Raw genomic sequence first — 18,111 nt, 5'->3', positions numbered from 1 at the left:
GTTCTATCTCACGCAAACTAGTTGCTTATTATATTGGTCAAGGGAACAGGATGTTCCCTAGTACTTTACTTGTGCAAGAGCAATAATAAATAATATTCCTGTCAAAAAGAAGATTAAAGATGCACTGCATGTTGTCACATGAAATTACAAGTTTCCGAGATTGAATCTGCAACATCTCATTTGAAAAGAATATACTTAGTTCAGTTGAGAGGCTAAATAAATAAATAAATAGGGGAACCCAATCCATGAAGTTGGAGGGAATTTGGATTGCTCACTGTTGCTTTGAGATCAGACCTGCATGGTAAGTACAGTAAGAAGATGAGAGTCTTTGCAAACTGTAGTACATGTATTATGATGAAGTGATAACAGCAATTAACACTATATGTTAATTATTTCTTTAACTGAACATTTGGTATCAGAGGCATAATAACATGGACAGAATATAGATTTCTACACCACAAAAACAAAGAAAGAAAGAAAGAAAGAAAGAAAGAAAGAAAGAAAGAAAATTATTATTATTATTATTATTATTATTATTATTTATATACCGCCTTTCCAAAAGATCAAAATTACATAAACAAATACATAAAATACATCATCTATTTACATAAACAGATAAATAAAATACCTAAACAATACATAACATATACAAGCTAAAATTCCATCATTCATCCCTTAACTAAAATACAACCATCATTAAACATTAAAAAAAAAAAAATTAAAGGGGTTTTCCTCTCTCTTGGTCTAGTAGAAATTTGTATCTACAGGAGTTGCAGGTGTCACCAGAGACAGAAGGGGAGGAATCATGTTGAAGATAATCAGTGTGTCTCTGTACATAGGACCATCACCTGCTGTGTTCCCAAGTGCCCACACAGCCTGCTCACAGATGTGCATATGGGGAGAAGACAAGAGAACCACCAAGCCCTGGATGGCATTGGCTTCCACAACTGCTCTGGTCTGATCGGATGTCCCTGAAACTATGGCTCGGTATACACAGGTGGGGAAACACCACCCCTCTTTGCTGCAAATCATTGCCGCAGCAACCAAACCGTGCGGCAATGCTACGCCAGCAGGAAGAAGCTGCCTAGAGCAGCCTCTTCCTTAAGATGTCATAAGGGCAGCCCTCTGGCAGCCCTTCCTGGCACTGACGTTTGGGTGCTCAGAGGCCCTTACATCATGGATATGTCCCACATGGGGGTGGTGCCACTCAATAATGGCGCCCACCTGCACGTACTAGGGCTCAGGAGCGTGCGGTTGCTGCGCTCTCTTGAGCCCTAGTTTGGGGCCCATGATGATGCTTGCGGCCTGTCCGTACTGGGCCTATGTTAGTGAGAGCCCAGGCAGCCTCAAATTGCAAGGTGGGGAGATCATGATGATATAGGAAGTCCACCAATTTTGGAACAATCCCAGCTTTGAGGACCTGGTTGATCAATGCATTCTTTTGCCTGGACAGCAGCTTCTTGACTGCTTGTGCAGCCTTAAACTGTAAACGGGGGTCATCTGATTTTATCACTATGATTATTTCCTCCAGAGACATCTTAGCAGCCATGTTCTTGTCATCCATCTCCAGAGATAGGTTATCCTCTGCAGTGATACAAATGTTCCTTCATTTCAAGATCTGTTCATCTTTCCTGGCCATACAAAGATCGACTCCAACCTCTATTCTTTGCTTCCTCATTTCAGCAAAGTCTTTGCCTTTGTTTTTGAACTACCACATCTGCTCATCTTGCTCATTTGTGGTTGGCATCTTCTCTACTGTCTATAGACAGCACGCAGATGTACTGGCAGGGCAAGTATCCCCTTGCACAGCTTTTCTTCTGCAATCTATAAAAAGGCAGTACAACATATTCAGCATTTTAAAAAAATCAAAACCAAAAATATGCATATGTGAAATGAAACATGTACACCTCACAATCAAACCTCTGTTTTGGTGCCCAAACCTGATATTACTTTAGTGTTATTTTACAGTAGTGGCTGCTGGAAACAGACACCTGGGAGCAATCAGCCAACTCTGACCTCAGCTGCTTAGAGGAAGATCAGGATCCCCATCATCTCCATGTAACACAACCCAGGCAAAAAGCTCTCTCATACTTCACCAACTCTTCAGACTCTGAGAGCACCTACCAAACATCTCTAGACTGGCTGGATTGGATACCAAGGGACAGATGACACAGAAAAAGAATAAACTCTGCTTGAAAATCAAAGAATGTAGTTAGGCAGGTGCTGGAGGGAGGATCCTGACTGTGGATGATGGTGACCCATAACACTTGAGGGAATTGGCAGACCTTCCTACTTTTTTTCACTTGGCCCTGCACCATACACCAAAAGGGGCAGCTGATGAATCTATTGCTGCCAGAGCAGTGAATCCAATCTTGGTTTTAAAGCCATTCTTCACACAGCTGATTTGAGTTGTACAGGAGCACTCCTTTTACTGAATCTCTTCCAGCAATAAAGTCCAACACTTGAGAGATACCTATTGAACCTGGAACAGATGTGTGAGGAACAACCATAAAACTGAGAATAGAATCATCCCCTGTACTGGCTACCTCTGTAGTTTTCACATAAGCAGCCAGTTTAAGGGGGAAAGAAAAGGAGAAATATTTGATGAATGTAATAATGTAATAAGTTCCCTTTCCTTTTCTTTCAAATATATTATACTTTTATGTATTTGGTGATTTTATTGTCTGCTTTTGATGTAGTCTGTTGAATCAGTCAATAAACTTTTTTTACATCCTTTACATACAACGAACTATTTGATATTTATTTAACATTTTCCCTAATTCTTTCCAGTATTTCAATTGCATGATTTTTTCCTCCCAAGGAAACCAAGGCAAGTTAAGACTTAGGAAATGTGGACCCCTTCAAAATTTTGTGGGCTACTAGATTTTGAATTCCTTGTCTCTCTTTTTCAACCCCCACCCCGCAGCCTGTCATGTTTGCTCTTCTATCACCACACAGAGAACTGAGTAATTTCTGACAGCAGGTTGGCCAACTGCTTTCAGGCAGCCTTTGAAAAACCCCATCTCCTCTTTGGCTTCTGCTCAGCTGACATCTGTTATAGCCAAGGAGTTAGCCACACCCGTGTGTCAGTATACAAACACTTGGGTCCCTGGAGGGATTGCAGCATTTGGATTCTGATTCCTAGGGATTTTTGTTGTTGTTAGCCTGAAGGTCAATGAGAAAAATAAAGGCCACAGTCCAGCAGAGTTAGACATACTTCAGCCTTGGTGATTCGAATGAGACTTAAACATATGGAACTGTGCACTGAATTGAGGGTGGTGATCACAACAGACCAGGTGCAGGATAACCAAAGGTCATAAACACAAAGGAGGACAAGGCACTACAAACTGTAGGACATTCAGGAAAAATATAGCATATTACAAAATAAAAGCTAAAAACACTAATATAAACATAAATTCATTTCATATGGTTTATTTACAGCTATATCACACACTGTATTTTGTTATGTACTCAGCATATTTTTCTGATGAACTTTGTTAAAATACCTTGTTGTCTTGATATTTATAGAACTCTAAACAAGGCAATGCTTAAAACTACTTTACTAGCAACAAACCCTTGACTGAATCTATATTTAAATTAATCCTTTCATTTGTCCATTGTGCTGAAATTAAGGGGAAAACTCCTTCAGTATTTGCATTGTGTCTTCAAGCAGCCCATTGCCTAACATCTTTGCTGTCCCTTTCCCCTCTGAGAAACAAACAAATCCTGAGCTCTGGGAGCAAGTCTTCTCTACTGCTGCTTCTAGGAAAAAAAGAACTTAAAAGGATCCAGCCTATTCCCCTATTTCCAGCAAGGCCAGGTTGCCAGGGAAACAAATTTCTTAAAGGGGAATAGTAAACATGGTGTTGCTCAATGAGCTTCATAGGAACATATCACACCGCTAAAATAACCCAATTTAACTCTCTCGATTTGAATTCTAATTCGAGAGGCAGCCTGGTTCTATTGCATGTAATTTGCCACTGAATCCACCAGCCAAATACAGCCCAAATGTAGCCTGGGTCCCAGGAGTGCTCAGCAAGCTGCTTTTCAAAGTCGGAAAACTCTTGCTCCTAGGACTCTAGATGCAGCCGGGCTGTATTCAGCTGGGGGTTTCAGCAGCAAATTATATGTGATAGAATCCATCTGCCTCCCAAATTAGAATTCAATTTGGGAGTGGTAAACTGGGTTTTTTAGTGGTGCAATAAGTTCCTTAGTCATGCTCAAAATGGATGACATTTGAGAATTCTTCCTGGACAGAAGCTTGAAATGTAGGGCATGTCCTGGAAAAGGAGGATGTCCGGTCACCCTGACCAGGCAAGAGAATCATCCAGTCCTCCAGATATTGATGGCCTGTACTGGATTACCTATTGGTATGGGAAGTGGGAATATGTGCCCTCCACTTCTTGTTGGACTGCAAGTTCCAGCAGACTTAGCCACCTCAATCAATGGTGATGAATTCTGTGAGCTGCAGTTCAGCAATATGCATGAATCTTTACCCATTAATAGATTAAGAGAAGCCAACTGTTTCAAAAGCAATGTGTCTGGCCTGTGGTTTACCCAGTCTATTTCATAGTATGTATAAAATTTAAAAATTATTTAGAATATATACACATACAGATCTCTTAGCTTGGAATTACAGCTTACTTGCAAAGGACAAGGGTTGCAGGCAAGAGATCCTGTATTCATATCTTAACATCTCCAAGTAGGACTGAAAAAGAGTCCCATTTGAAACTCTGAAAACAACTCTAATTGTCAGCATAGATGGGTGTGTACGTCACACAATCCTTCACATATTGCTAAGCTGCAACTTCCAGTGTTCCTTACCATTTGTTGTGCTGGCTAAGGCTGCTAGGACTTAAAGTCTACAACATCTGGAAAATAGTTAGATGGACTATTGGTTTGCATAAGGCTGTTTCCTATGACTATAGTGGAGCTTCACCAAAATAACATGGGAGCCATATGGTCTGCCCAGACCTTTCCTTCATGTGGACAGTAAATAGGTGTGCAAAACAGTGGAAGCAACTCTGGCAATGAGCTGCAAGATGTCTAAACTCTGGAGCTGTGCAAATAGTGTCTAAAAAGAGAGCTTGTCTATGCAAATACACCTCCTCCCAATGGGAAAAGTCACTGTGGCTTATCAGGTTTCTCTTGTGGAGAAATCTTCCAAGTGGGACTTGGGTGGGATTTGTTTGCTCCCCTTTACACATGTCCTCTTTACACATACAAAATATGAACAACTGGCAATTAACAGCTCATATTCATATTTCCCCAATGCCATCCCCACTGTTTACTCCTGTTTCTGTTCTTTTTATGAAATAAATGACAAGAGCTGACCAAAGGAGTAGAAAACTGTTGGCTTCCCAGATGTTTTAGACTTCAGCTCCCAGAAACTCGAACCAGCATGGCCAGTGTTAAGGAACTCTATGAGATGTGACCCAAAACATCTCATGAACCAAATGCAAAGGTGCCCCCTCACTAGCTTACTGAGGCGCGTTACAGACCGCCTAAAAAAGGTGGTCTGCCGGCACTGCCGGTTCCTGGACGCGGCAAAAAGAAGCCCAAAAATGGCACTACTTTTTGCGTCCCGGAAGTGGTGCCGCGAGGCGCTAGTCGCGCACTCACAGCATCACTTCCGGGGCACAACGTGCGGACGCTATGTGTCCGCTACATCAAGATGGTGGCGCCCATGTGGAAGAGTGCTGCCATTTTGTACGCGCTCTGCACGTACTAGGGTTGGGGCATCAGGAAGTGACGCCCCTTCCTAACCCTAGTACACGCAGAGCGCATACTTTATGCCCTTCCGGAATGGGCCTGAATAAAGATTCTGAAACTATATACATTTTGCAAATGGTATTCATGTTCTTAAAAAAGTAGAATGTTTGTGCCACATGTTTTTCCCCTGGTATGTTTCACTTTTGTTTTTCACTGTGCCTGACAAACAGACACAGGCAGGTACAGCTGGACAGGCACACCTTGGCGATACAGTAACTGCTTTACCTGTTGACATTATGGACATTGTTGTTGTTTTTTAATCTGGAATCCTTTCACATCAGGATGTGAGAAGGGAATCTTAAGCAGTGTTAATAACAATTCCACTACTGTTAATTTGAGAAAGACAAGATTGTTGCTCAAATCCTTGACTCATGTCATAGCTGATCTAGATTTAATCCTAGCAGCCTATCATGCTCATTTACTCTTAAATCTCCCTGAAAGCAGGAGAGAGACAACAATGAACATGTGTGAGCTTTAATACTGTAGGAACAGGTAAGTTGGCAGATCATCATTAAAAATTATCAGTTGTGACCATTTCACTACAGCAGTGACAAGCTGTAAATTCACTCTGGAGGTAAAACATGTGCCTGCTGGTATATGCCTGAGGGAGTTCTGGGAATTAAGTCTGCTCTCAAAAATATTCCAGTTATTCATGTGACTCAGCTGCTGAAATCAGGATCTTTTTGTGGTCACATGGTGGCATGCTGATTCAGTCTCTGCTCTAGCAGCACAGGATACAGGAAAGCAACACCTCACCAGAGAAAAGACTACTTTCTCCTTTGATACAGAAAGGACATAGCTTCTCATTTTGGATTTTTCTTTGTTTTTATAAAACAGCATTATCTAGGGGCATGAAAGCTTCAACTCACACTGGTGAATATTTCTTCTGACTTTGAGGGAGAAGACATCCTCCTGACTCATATTCTAAGTTGCCAGTTTTTGATACCATAATCTCATCCTTATTTATCTGGATACAAAAGTAATGGGGGAGGGCGGGAGAAGGAAGCCCATGATGCTCTCTTCTAGAGGGCTGCTAATCTCCACTGGAGGCAACATCAAATTGTACTCATCATGCTCTTTCCTAAGATTTCCTCTGTAAACTGTAAATTCTTAAAGTGACCAGCTGAAAGCACATAACAAAACACATGCCCAAACAGGTATTGGTGTGGATCTCACATTCCAAATGGTTCCTGAGAGTTTCAGAATAAAGACCTTAAAGGCTTCAGACCCTGTGAAACATGGGAACAATGGCATGTCTAGGTTTGCCGCCTGTGGTGTTTTCTTCTTGTAGACAATACATTAGAAGAAGAGATGCTTTGGTTTATATGGAAGCTCTCCGCACCAGGAAGAACCCTGGAGAATGGAAAGCCAGAGATTTGGCTTGCATGGAAAGCTTCTTTGAGAGAAAAACTTATGCAGGACATCATTTCTAGGACTTTATGACTGCAACTGCTTCATACTGTAATTCTCAGAAATGTAGCTGTCCACAATTGCTTTTCCAAGCTTTGGGGTGGCAGACACTATAGGAGCAATACAGCTCCTTTCAGTTTGGATATTGTTTTCCCTGTGAAAGGAGACATAGCTCCTACCATGCTGATGTAGTAGGGTTTAAAGGAAAACATGGAGACACACCTACTACCATGACAGTCTGCATGATAGACTGGGGAAAGAGAAGAGGGTGCAGAGGTATAGGACATATTTGTGGAAGCATTTGAACTCCATCTTACTTATGTTATCAAGTTTGGATTTTAATAAAATTTTGGAATAAGTGGACTTCACTACGACCGCAAACTGACCTCCTAGAGGAGCTGCCATTAACCCAAAAGCAAGGAGAACACATAGTCAGCCTGCATGGGAAAAGGCAGGATCCCTAGAAGATAGACTTGGAAAATCCCCACAGGAAGTTTGGGAGTTGCCAAACAAGGATGGCCTCCATTTCCAAAGTTAAGACAATAACCTTGGCCTCACACCTAATGGGCTGGTGATCAGTTTAATGACCCAGCCATTGATCTGTTTGCCCACCCGATTGTCTCCAGACCTAGTCGCATTGTTTTAACTTCTCCTCTCCTCAGCTTAACAATAGTCTAGGTAAACAAGTCTTTGTCTTGCGCTTTATTTCATCGCTACAGGCTAGATTCAGCCTGTAAAAACCTAGGGTTTTGGGACCCTCAGTGTGCTACTACCAGATTACAGAGTGGGCCATGCCAGTCTGAACTCTGATCTTAGCTCCCTTGGCCATCTTTCCCCAAGTTCCAGAGGCCATGAATCTCCATTCATCCAAACCTGCATCGGACTTCCTGGAGAAGACCTCTATGGTAACGTATCTCCCGTAGTGGTGCCTCTCTCTCAACCTGTCTCCAGAATTCACCCCTTTACTTTCCACCAGTATTGAATGTAGGTGTGTGTGTGTGACCCCTTGCTGTATGTGTGTTTTTACTTTAATAAACTTTAGACATTTAATTGGACATAGCTGGTATCTGCATCATCTCTCAAGGGATTTCCTGGTGATCTTTGGTATACACCACGGGACACGGTCTTGGCCAAAGACATTGTTAGGGCCCCCTCTCAGCAATTTGAGCTAATTAAAATTTCCCTAATTGAGAGACTTCCTAACACTTCAGATGCACTATCGTGAGAATGAATGAATCACAATGTTAGAATTAGTCTTGGGGGAAAAAAAACTTTTCCCAAATACCAGTTTGCTAAAACCATTACCAAATTAAGGGAAATTAAGAGTTTTCATGGCTAGTGAAATATGGCTGAGATGACAACAACAAAAGATAGATTTCTGTCTAAGAAGCTATGTAGCCCCAAAGGAGGCCAAAATGATTTTTTGTTGTTGTTGAAAAAAATTAGTTTCTATTGATGTTACAAAAATATCATTGAAATAATCATTCAAAAAGAGAAAAGGGGAATCTAAAGCAAAATCCAGGAGGAGGAGAACTGGCTGGATGTGATAGAGGACTCATCCAAGTGGCCCAATAATTATAGTAAATGTTGGGCTACTGTATTATGCTTTTTGAATTTTATGCCACATAATGGCTGTTCCATCACCCTTACTGAGTAATGGCCTAAATATGCCAGGGTTTCAAGCACTCTTTTTTTCCTGCTTGAAGGAAGCTTGTATGCCCCCAAGGATAGTCTATAGCTAAGTGGAGGGGAGGATGGGAATTTCAGCTAAATATTTATTTATTTATTTATTTATTTATTTATTTATTTATTTGGAATATTTATACCCTGCTCTTCAGCCACAAAGGCTCTCAGAGTGGCTTACATTTAAAAAAAAAGTAGACAGTTCCCTGCCCTCAGGCTTATAATCTAAAAAGACAAAACACAAAAGGAGAAGGGAATGGTGGTGGGGGAGGGATCAGATTTATTGGCTCTTCTCTCCTTCTGGGGCCATGGTCATGGTGGATGGGCTGGAGGCAGGGCTCTTCATCTTACTTTGGGCTAGGCCTGATGGAGCTGCCCTGGCTCTCTCCACCTCTGAGGCCAGATGATGGTGGATGGGCTGGAGGGAGGGCTCTTCTTCAGTACGGGAGAGGGAATAAGCAGTAAAGATGATCTTCCTCCTGCCAGGACTAGCAGATATATTTCAGATCCACTGTTTAGGGGCTACATAGGAACTGTGAAAGTCCCTGAAACCCCACTTACCAGTAAACAGCTGCTGCGATCTATGAGAATTCATTACTCTGTTGGTCAAGAAACGGCTGCCTGACATTCCTGGTCCCTTTGCACAAGAGATCTTATTGCAAGGGAGATTTGTGACAGGGTCCTTTTTTTGCCACCATGGACACCATCCACACAGCTAAACTCGCATCAGCTTTCTCTCTTAACAGTTGTTCCTCCCTGCGTCTTACAGGGCTCTCGGGTGCAAGATCTATCACTCTCTTCCTGTACTAAAGAAAACAACATTTTGACAGGGCAAACCCAGCTAGTTTCCCTTCTTCCTTTAAATAGTTCAATTCACCCCAGTTTAATATATTCAAATGAGCCTGCTTATTACTGAGAGGCCATCCAAATATACCATTCTTCTATGAGACTTTTCCCCAACCTGGCATTAGACATATGGAGTACAAGTCCCATTATCCACAAACAGCTTGACTCCAGGTTGGGAAAGGCCACCATTTGGGATAGCCTCTCCTAGGGCATCAAATCAGTCCTATATGTTTCCTTTCAGTTACCTGTGCTTCCCATTTTGTCTGAAACTGGAAAATGACCTGATATGGGGTTTTGGCAGGCATAAGTACGTTAATTACATCCTGCCTTCTGTCTAAAATAATTTTTAAAAACCAGTTAGAAGCACTGCTCATATCATTACCAAATGGAAACCACAGCCAGAATTATTCTGAATTATCCATATTTATATTGGATATTTAACAGGCTGTGGAAATAAAGGAAATATCTCATTATCTAAACAGAAATCTGTCAAAAATAATTGCATATAAATAAAATAGAGAAATGATGATATTTCAAGTTCTCTGGAATAACCTCTTTAAAAAAGAAAAGAAAGAAAACCATGAGGTACTGAAGAATTTAAGACATGTAGAAAAAAATCCTTCCCTGGGAAAATTAGGGGATTTCCATTCCTTCCTGCTGAAAAATGCAGTGATGGTTTTCAACTTCAGAGAGAAAAAGTCCTTGAAAGGCAAAAGATTTCAGGCTCCCTGAAAGAGATTGTCTTTCATTGTTAAGGCCATTGATAAATGTATCCAAAACAGTGGGGAAGTTTCTATGCAAATATTAACCGTGTATTAATTATTAAACTTGATAGTAAATGAAGTTTGCCAGAAAGAGAAGTTTTAAAAATATTCACTGTTAAGCTCTCTTGAGGAGAAGGAAACTCCCACAAGGGAAAAGAATTGCTGACCTTCAATATTTAAGGAGACATTGATAAAGCCTAGACATAAACATGACCTGACAACCATATGCTCCAGTGAAATTTAGCCTGAGATGGAAACGGGATAAGCAAATTCCTTTTTGTTCATGACCCTATGCTTACTTTCTCCCCACCCTCCTCCAGCAGAATGACACATCAAAATCCCTCTTGTGTCCTGTAAATCACTCACATGGCAGCACCAGCCTTTGAAATGCTGCCCTGTGTTATATTCATATCTCCCAGCAGACAACCCACATTGGCGGTGCTTTTGTCTACTTTGGAACTGTACCGTTAGGAAAAGCACAGTCAATGTGCAAGAAAGGAATTTTAATTGTTTTATTAATGCTCTATTCAGAGTGGTGCACAGTTTCTGAGTTAGGCTGAATGCATCAGCCTAACAGTTTCTGACTTAGGCTGACACCACAGCCTTTGCCACCACCACCACAACTCCTTGAAGAAGAATGAAGTGTGTTTGAATCTGGGAAGCACAAACTGGTGAATGGCCATCAGGTATCAAATATTGCAAAGCATTTTTCACCCTCTTATCCAGTGGTGCATTCCCCACCAAAGAACATCCTTCCCAATTCCTTTTTCCAAGTGCTCTGGGCAACATCCCATTTTCTGTTTCAAGTTTCTGATGGCAAGTGCACCCTGACCTAGGAGATCACCATGCTATTTTTGTGTTCCTTCAAGTCATTTCTCACTTAGTGTGACCCTAAGGCACAGGGTTTTCTTGGCATGTTTCTTGGCAAGTTTCTTCAGAGAGGGTTTGCCATTGTCATCCTCTGAAGTTGAGAGAATGTGGATTGCCAAAGGTCACCCAGGGGGTTTCTGTGGGCATTGTCTTACTTCTGTTAACTGTCCTTATATTGATAACTTCAGTATTATTACTGTGAATTTTATAAACATCTGTGACTAACGAAAAGGGTATTGTTAGACTTTAAATTGATCTTCTGTTATTTCCATCTTGCTTTACAGTATTTTATGATTGCTTCCCAATCTTTTTCAATAAATTCTTTTGATTTCTCATTTATTAACTGTGTTAGTCTGTCCATTTCACACATGTCAAGTACTTTTAGAAACCAGTCATGTAATTTTGGTATGTTGTCAGTCTTCCAGTTTTGTGCTAAGAATACTCTTGTCATGGAAATCAGGTAAAGTAACTTTCTCCAGTGTTTCCTTGCAGATGTTTGAGATATTTCATTAATCAGATTCAATAGATAGATTTCTGATATCATGTCAAAGCTTATATTTAGCATGCTGCAAATGCAGTTATGTACATGTTTCCAATTTTTTAAAACTTTTTTGCATTTCTACCAGACATGATACCATGTTCCCTTTGCTTCTTGGCATTTTCAACATCTGTTGCTGGTGTTTTTGTATATCTTTGCCATCCATTCGGGGGTGATATACCATTGAAATTCCTTGTCCCTGATCTGTTTTAAATCTGTTGGTTAGCTGTTTATAAAGAAACCAATGGTGGCTAATTTCTAAGTCTTCAAGAGCTCTCAATGATTTGTGTGTATGCCTTTTGAGAAGGTTTCCCCCCCCCCCCAAAAAAAAAAAAATCTCCATATCTTAACCAAGAACTGAGAACTGATAAAAGCTTCATGAAGTGAAATCCAACTGGGGATACCTTGGTAAAAACGCTGCTTTATTTTTGTCCAATTCTCCAGGGTAGCTCTGCGAATAAAATGATGACCAAAATCATTATGAACTTTATTTTTTCCATACCAGAGGTATGCATGCCAGCCAAATCGAAGACTGAATCCGTTGATGTTTAACAGTTTAGTGTTTTCTAATTTTATCCAGTCTCTGAGCCATATTAAGATATTTGCCTGTAAGTAGAGTTGGAGATCTGGTAAGCTGCATCCACCGTTATTTTGGTGTCAAGAGTTTTCTATCTGGCCTGTGCTTTCTATCCTTCTCAAATAATTATTTTTAATTCTCTGTTCCAAATATCAAATGTTTTATTATTTATGATAATCAGTATGTTTGTGAACAGATAATTAAATGTGGGGACAATAGACATGTTAATAATAATAAATTTGTCCACTTCTCCAAGTTTTATTTGTTATAGTTATTTTTGAAATGTTCTATATTTCTCTTTGTGATCCCATATTCCCAGGTATTTTGTCTTTTATGATCATGCAATTAGTAATCTCTTGGAGTGTAGCTTATCCATCATATGACATGTTTTTTGTAATCATCACAGATTTATAGGTATTTATTTTAAGCCCAGCAGCTTTACCAAATATGTGAAGATTCTCCATTAATTGTGTATACTTTTAAGTGGGTCATCAAGAAATATCACCAAATCATCAGCGTATGCCTTAAGTTTATATTTGTATCCCTTTATTTTAGGGCTTCTGATCTCTATATCTTCTCTTATTTTGTTTATTTAAAGCTTTCAGAACTGTAATGAACAGGAGTGGGAACAAGGAACATCCTTGTTTGGTACCGTTTTGTATGCTAAAACATTCTGATCTCCATTTATTATTAAGTGCATGTTGTTCTTTGTATATGTTTTTAATCCAGCCTAGAAATTTTGATCCTAATCCTAGCTTTTCTAATGTCCATAGGATGCAATCGCACTTTAAATTGTCAAAGGCCTTTTTGGCGTCCACAAACAACATTCCTAGCTTTTTATTGTTATTTTATTTTTGTAATATACTATTAAGTCCAACATAATTCTAATGTTATCTTTCAGATGTTTTGCTGTGAGGAATCACATGAGCCTATCTTCTTTAGGTAATAAAATAATGTCCGCCTGTTTCCATGTTTCGGGAATTCCGTCTATAAGTATTTTATTTGTTCTTCTTAATATTTTGAGGGTTTTTTTGTGCTTCTCTTTTGTTTCTTGCTCCTTTCTGTATCAGAATACCTCTTGTGAATGCCTTACTGGTGTCCCAAACCACATTAGTCTTTATCTCTGAGTTAGTGTTTGCTAAGAAAACCTGTTTAAGTTTGTATCTTAAATTGGGCAGAAATTCCGTGTCTAAGAGTAAGCTATCATTTAATTTCCAATTATATTGTGTTTTCTCAGTTTTCATTTCCAAATATATGGGGCTGTGATCTCATTTTATATTTGGGAGTATCTGCATCTTTTCTACTCTTGGTATCAGTGTGTTGGACACCAAGGACATATCAATCTAGGGGAAAAAAGTTAAAATGCAACAATAACCATGGATATCAAACATAAATGAAAAACCAAACAACTATGAAGGAGACCACAATTCCTCAGAAATTACTGGTATTAAGTTCTGAGATGTGCTAGGCACTTTTTACATATTCCAGACACATACTGGCTGTTTTGATGAGATCTGCTGTCTAACTGGCAAGACATTTCATACATTTTATTTTTTTTCTTGGATCTTACAATAGAATTGTTAAGTGTTAATAGAATTTCTATTAATCTTGCTAATACAGTGCGCCTGCGTCATATGCGGGTGCACTATACGCGGGTTTGAGCATATGCTGAAACCCATCTAGAGCCGCACGGGAGCACGCAGGGTGCAAGGGGTGGCGCATCGCATTCTAATGAATGGGGCACACGCCTGTGGTGTAGGCGTGCCGCTGCACCACCATGCCACCACGCCACCTCACCGCCAGCGCATTACGAGCCCCATTCAAGTGAATGGGCTCAAACATACGCAGTATTTGGCTTACGCGGGGGGTCCGGAACAGATCCCCTATGTAAGCCAAGGGCGCACTGTACTTTCTGCAGGGATATATTTTCAAAATAATTATTGTACAGTGTGCCTGCGTCATACGCGGTCAAGCCACGGGGCGCGCGTGGGGCGGAAGGGGTGGCGCGTCCCATTCAATTGAATGGGCGCATGCACCCGTTGCGCCCCGTGCGCCGCTGCGCCGCCGTGCTGCCGAGCACAAGCCCCATTGTTTATAATGGGGCTTGAGCATAGGTGGAATTCACCTTACGCGGTGGGATCCGGAATGGATCCCCACGTAAGGCGAGGGCCCACTGTATAGTAAATCATGATTAGGATTATAAGGGACAGCATGTTATCAATGTATCTTGCACATTTAATATAAACAGGTTTTTAGAAATCTCTGTATCCATTACAAAGTTAAATATGCACGTGCTCATTCAAATAAATTTAAAAGTGCAATCTTCTACCTGTCTATCCATCAAAGTAAGTCTTGATAGGATTATGGCCTTTGTGTGGCTCCACAGAGTTTACAATTAAACTTTTTGACAAGGCTTATCATAACAAGCATACAAAAGCAAAGCACAGGATGAATTTGAAGCTGAACTAAGCATTCATTGGCAAAGAAATGCAGGCCATTGTTTCTTGGCTACAAACCACAGACATACCCCATTATTTGGGAAGGGGAATATGACAAGCCAGACACCCAGATTTTTTTTTTCTTCTGTTCGAAATGCATAGTTTGGTCTAAATACAGCTTTCAAAATCCTGATTTTGGTGGTGCTGTTAAAATTCTTTCCCCATGCTCTATGTTTGTTGATTTGTTTGTTTGTTTGTTTTGTTAAACACCCTGCTGCTTCTTTCTTGCAGTAACAGAGAAATACTGATTTGTTCTCAGGCTACAGTTTCTTCCTGATTGCCTAATCTGGTTCTTGAGGAAAAGACTGCTGGTTGAGGTATCACCTTTAAGTGCAGTCACTTAAAAGAAAAATCCTGAAAATAATTCCAAAGATTCTCACTGGTATATTTGGGATATAACTTTGGTCTGGGGTAATCCAAGATCATCTTGGGTAGCAGATGACAATGTGGTATGCAAGTTACTGTGCCGTCTGTGGAGAATTTTATGACCAATGTCATCTATTTTGTGATTTGAAAAGATTTGTATTGGAATCCACGTGCATATGACCCACAAAGAGTCATCCACCAACCTTGTATTATAGCAATTCCTACTCAGTTTTCATTCAAATACCCAACTAAGATCTCTGCCCTGCACAGATATCTCTACTATGAGTGGAAGCTGTGACTGAGCGCATTGGCAACATTTGAATCCACTATGTCTATAAACTTTATTTCAACTTTGACATTCAACTTTTCTGCTCTGACTCATAGATGGCCAAAGTGCTTCCACAATTTGAGAACAGTGGGAAACAAACTCCCAAAGCAGAAGAGGAGAACACCGTAGGGGGCAATTCAATTTTTCCTTACCCACATGAAGTGAGAGCATGCTTCTGCAATGGCATGAAGACTGTCGAAGGAATCACTGGAGCAATCTACAAATTATGAAAACACACAGTATCCCAGCAGCTGTAAGCAGCATAACCCAAGGTGAGGAGTGATGGAAGTTAACAGTTCAACAACATTTGCACCTCTACATAATTATGACAAAAGTGGTCTTCAAGCACTCATGTTAGCTTATCTCAAGATTTCCCAAGGTTGCCTGTGACTGCAAACCAGGGCCTTCTTCTGCTATCTGTTGGGTCATATTCACAAGGCACACGTATGCCATGAGTAACAACATAGCCTATTTACTCTGTTTGCCAGGAGCTGCCAGCATGTGGCTGGAACACACTACACAGTTATAGGACTATACATTCAGGCAAGGCTTGTATGTAGCAGAAAGGGTTTTTAATGAGGCAGTGTTTTTAGCTTCTTCTTCTTTTTACTATGTCTTATTTGTGTTTTATATTATTTTAATCTTCTGTTATTAACAAAAGTGTTAAATTTTTTTTGGAGGGGTTGGATATATTTTTAAACTGTACCTTATTTTTTAAATGCTTGTAAACTGCTTTCGCTCCTGTACAAAGAGAAAGATGGACTCTTAAAATATAAAGAAATAAATAGTGCCAATAGGAGTAGGCTCATTGACTCAATGGATTTACATATGGTGTTGAATTTGACATTGATTGTTCCCCCTAATTCAGTGGGTCTATTTTAGCTCTAGAGTTCATCTACATGGTAGAAATATAGTAGTTTGACACCACTTTAAGTGCTGTAGCTCCATCCAATGGAATCCTGGGATTTGTAGTTTTGCAAGGTCTTTAGCCTTCTTGGCCATAGAGTGCTGATGTCTCACAAAACAACAAATGCCAGAATTCTGTGGGATGGCAGTTAAAGAAACAGAAATTTAAATAATGAAAATACATTTGCTGCGATGTGCCTTCAGCTCATTTCTGACTTATTGCAACCATAAGATGAACTTAGCATGAGGTTTACTTGACAAAATTTGTTCAGAGGGGATTTCCCTTTGCCTTCCTCTGAGCAAATATATCTGGACTCCTTCAGTCCAAATAATCAATTAGATTCCTATTCATCTCCAAGCTCAGGTCAAGATACTGGTTCTTCACTTTAAGAGCTTGGTACCTGTGGACATTAAGGACTACTTCTTATGAAGTTAATTCACCCACCAAAAGTATACTCCAAAAAATATCTGAGATGCTACTCCATGTTTCCTTTCAGACAGAAGAATGACATATCTGAATACAAGGGGCAGGGCCTTTTCACTTGTGGCATAGATATTATGGAGCACCCTTGGAGTCCCTTTGAAAAGTGTTCTGAAAGACACTGAGATACATTTACATGGGAAGAGTGAAAAGGGCCTTTTTGATGGCTGTGCCTAGGATTGAAGCTCCTTTTATTTGCTCATTCTGGAAACTCTGAAAGAAGACCTTTCTTTTTAAGGATGTTGTTTAGTATGTAACTTTAACATGATGTTTTTAATCTTTGGGTGTTATTAAAAAATGTAATAGCTCAAACATTGTGATCACTGTTCTGTTGCCATTTTCTTTTTCTTTTCTTTTTTGTGGGTGTAACATTTAGTGTTTATGTTGCAAATTGAATTGTTTTAAAGCATTAAATTGTTGGTTTTTCTTGTAATCCACATTTAATGTTGCCGGCTACAGACATGACTATCAAACCACATGGAAAATCTGTTAAAGTATGGTTTAAAAACTCCTCCAGATTCACCATACATCTGGAAGATGGGGGGGGAAAACCCATATATTTAGTAATACAGATGATTCAAGGGGTTGTTCCCACTTAAGATTTGAAACAATTTAAAATACAACGTTTTTAATAAAATCGATTCAAAATAACACTGTTCTTATCCCGCTATCCGAATCGCTTTGTTCATCGTTCCCATCTGGTTATTTAAATCGAAGTTTTTACCTGCAAGCGTTCCTACTTGGCATGAAATCGGTGTTTAAATAAAGCGATTCTTCTCCTCCATACCTTATTTGGAGCTGTCAATCAATAGTATGTCAGAATGACGTAACGTTAATCTGGAATATTTGGAAGCGATTTATCTTTTGGCATCGTTTCCATTTCATTGACAGCCAGGGAGAATCCCTTCAGAGAGCACAGAGATCAATGGGAGAGGCTTCTGGCAAAAAGCGAAGCTCTTTCCAGAGGAACTATGGGATAGGTTTTGGAGGGCAGCATCCTGTCTCCCAAGACAGCCAGGGAGAATCCCTTCAGAGAGCACAGAGATCAATGAAGAAGGAGGCTTCTGGCAAA

General features: G+C 40.1%; 1 long non-coding RNA gene across 1 annotated transcript in view; it reads right to left on the bottom strand.

Moving 5' to 3' along the window:
- Positions 1 to 554: 554 nt before the first annotated feature.
- LOC149316354 (uncharacterized) overlaps positions 555 to 18,111 on the bottom strand; it is a 37,896-nt gene continuing 20,339 nt past the window's right edge. The window contains exon 3 of the long non-coding RNA XR_016280473.1: positions 555 to 1,824. This is a non-coding gene — a long non-coding RNA (uncharacterized LOC149316354). The remainder of the gene's footprint in view (positions 1,825 to 18,111) is intronic.

This window comes from Sceloporus occidentalis, unplaced genomic scaffold (assembly GCF_023333645.1).
Source record: "Sceloporus occidentalis isolate IW3139 unplaced genomic scaffold, rSceOcc1.0.p SCAF_3, whole genome shotgun sequence".
In the NCBI taxonomy this organism is placed as follows: domain Eukaryota; kingdom Metazoa; phylum Chordata; class Lepidosauria; order Squamata; family Phrynosomatidae; genus Sceloporus; species Sceloporus occidentalis.
The sequence above is the reverse complement of the archived record's forward strand: the minus strand, read 5'-3'. Positions and strand labels throughout refer to the sequence as shown.